Raw genomic sequence first — 3,039 nt, 5'->3', positions numbered from 1 at the left:
GGACTCGAAAAAATAAAAAGAGCACATTCTGCACAACATGGGGCCCCACCAGCACGCAAAAAGCTATGAGGCATCATGTATGATGAAATAGTCCTCATCCTCATTAAGATTAGCACTACGTTATTATGAGGAGATCCAGATCAAAGTAATTAATGACATGGTACTGACAATTAAAATGATAACCACACCTCTATGATAAAACCACACAGGGAACTATAAAACCTTTACAATGTTTATTCCACAAACACCTTCATTAAGTAAAACACAGAGGGAACTATTGACATTTGTTTCACAAACACACACCCAGGCGTGATAATGTCGATGAGAAAGCTATGATTTGGGAGCTTAGTAGTCGGAGCTTAGTAGTGGAAACGCGCCACTAGAGGGCACTCAATATGTTTTTCCACGTGTAAAGGGCAGCCAATAAGAGGCACTTCCTCTCATTTTCACCCCTGTAGAGGGCACTTTAGCAACACTTTTTCAACCATGGAGGCACCGGACGGGCAGAAGGGCACTAGCAGGGCCCTCATTAAGGCACGTTTCTCTAGAGGGCACATCATCATCATTTATTGTATGAAGGGGCACCCTAGAGGGCACCCAATCATTTTTTGCACGTGTAAAGGGCAGCCAATAAGGCACTTCCTCTCGTTTTTGTCACTCTTGAGGGCACTTTAGCGCGCTTTTTCAACCATTGAGGCACGAGGGGGGTGGTCGCCCCCCCCTGCCCCCCCCTTAAGTCCGCCACTACTGCTCATTGCCGCTCATTGCTGTTCATTGCTGCTCTCAGTCTCTACGAGGGGAAAGACGTGGAGACGCCGCCCAGTGTTTACTACAAACCACTGATAACTTTATCACTCACACAGAACGTCTCTCAGGGCTTCAAGTGCGTCTGCAGGGGAACCAGAAGACAGATACGCTCACTATGAGGAAATCATCCTCTGAGGTTTTCTGTCCTGTTGAACCAGTCTGACTGACGACCTTAAACAGACTTCCTCATGACGTTTAGACCACACCCACATCCCCAGATCTGGCCCTCTTCCTCACGCACAATGACAATGATGATGATAATGAGAATAATAATACAATTAAAAGGATCATTATAATAGTAATAATAATAATATCAATAATAATAATAATAATATAATAACTCAATAATAATAATAATAATAATAATAATTGTAACACATATCATGATAATACAATTGAAACAAAATACTTATAAATTGTATTATGATAATTATACAAGTCGTATTAGTGTTAATGATATTAGACATAATATTCAAATCCTTGTTTGATAAATAGTTAGAATAAAGATGAATACAGTTTTCATGCAAGTAAATGTCGACATACAAACCAATTAATTAACGTCAGAAGTGTCAAGTAGACTAAAGTTTACAAAGCAGTAACATTACATCACATTATGTTTTCATAAATATAACCCAACCTATGAATTATGATATTCAGAGCGTGTTGACTACAGTACCTCGTCTTCTCCCTGCTGTGATGAAGAGCTCAGCACCAAACCGTCCAACACAACAACAAGGAAAGAATGATGTTATGAACCAACCAGTTGGTCCAGTTCCCCTCCCAGTTTAAACTCCTGTCAGACTAACCTCTTATAGGCTGCTGTTCCATAACTTCACTCAGTGATGAAGAATAACCACTTTATTAAAATATGAACGATGGACAGAGCTGTGATGTCTAGAAGCTCAGAGAAATACAAAGAGACACTTGATGGTTCAAACAGCAGATAGAGACACTCAGTCACTGATGCATCGCTTCACATGTCCTCCTCAGTTACAGAAAATAAATACCAGGATTTCATCAGCACTTTACCATACATTAATGAAACATTCATTAACATTAATGAATGCAGTTATACGCATTAACTAACATTTAACTAATGGTATAGTAACTATTAATTAACATTAGTAAATGCAGTAATAACCATTGTTATATAGCATGGGGAACTAAAGACACATTGCTCACATGTGTATTTAGTTCATATGGACACTGTTAGTAAACATGAACACCATAATTAAATGATTACTATTCATTAACTGTTAATGCTCATGACTGCATTAACTAATGTTAATTAATGGTTAATTAATGCACCCTTATTGTAAAGTGTTCCCATGATTTCCATGAAGAGAGAAATGTAGATAATGTAGAGAATAGAAACACGTGACCTAGAGAAGGCCTCTCCTGTGCTCCAGGTGATCAGTACAATCTCACAAAGATCAAATCCTCACCACACGTTTTCTTCCTTATGCCAAACCTGTGGCGGCCGCGCCTCCATTCATAACATCACTCTGTTGAGCTCAAACTCAGCGAGACGGTGGCTGACCTTCACCTTAATGTGAAGGTCAGCTAACCTTCACATTAGTTGACCTTCACCTTAATGTGTTTTCATTGGAAAAGCATTTTAAACACAGAAGGTTAAAACAGTAGAGGTTTGTATCGATTTAGATCTCAGCTTCTTCACTGTTTCTGCTCAATTTTAAGAGTAAGAAAGGAAAAAACTGGACATAAAATAAGAGAAATGTAATAAATAAATAAATGATGTTAAATTATCATAAATATTATTATAATAACTGAATGTATTCAATAATGTAATAAAGGGTCCATAAGGGTGGCAGGTCCATGTTGTCCATTCTAATCTAATCTAATCTTCATATGTGCTGGTCTGTATCTTAAGGCTGGAGTCGGTTTCTCCCTGATGAAGATGTGTCTCATGGTGTCAGTCGGTCGTTAGGGCAGTTCCAGCAGCAGCTATTTCCTGGTGAGGCCTTCTCCTGACTGGCAGCCAAACTCATTTAAATAACACATATCTCCTCTCGTTAGGAACGGTTTTGTTGGCATCAAGAGGTGCCTGTAACACGCCCTCTTGTGATGTCACAGTCTCCTCACTCCTACTAGACGTTTTGTAGGTGTTGAGAGACAGTGACATCACCAGAGGGCGTGTCATTGGAGGACGTACATCCTCTTTTCAATGCTACCTCACTGTCACTTTAAGCATGCACTGGAGAATGTATGCCA

The sequence above is a fragment of the Micromesistius poutassou genome (genome assembly GCF_964030765.1).
Source record: "Micromesistius poutassou genome assembly, chromosome: 7".
Classification (NCBI taxonomy): Eukaryota; Metazoa; Chordata; class Actinopteri; order Gadiformes; family Gadidae; genus Micromesistius; species Micromesistius poutassou.
The sequence above is the reverse complement of the archived record's forward strand: the minus strand, read 5'-3'. Positions refer to the sequence as shown.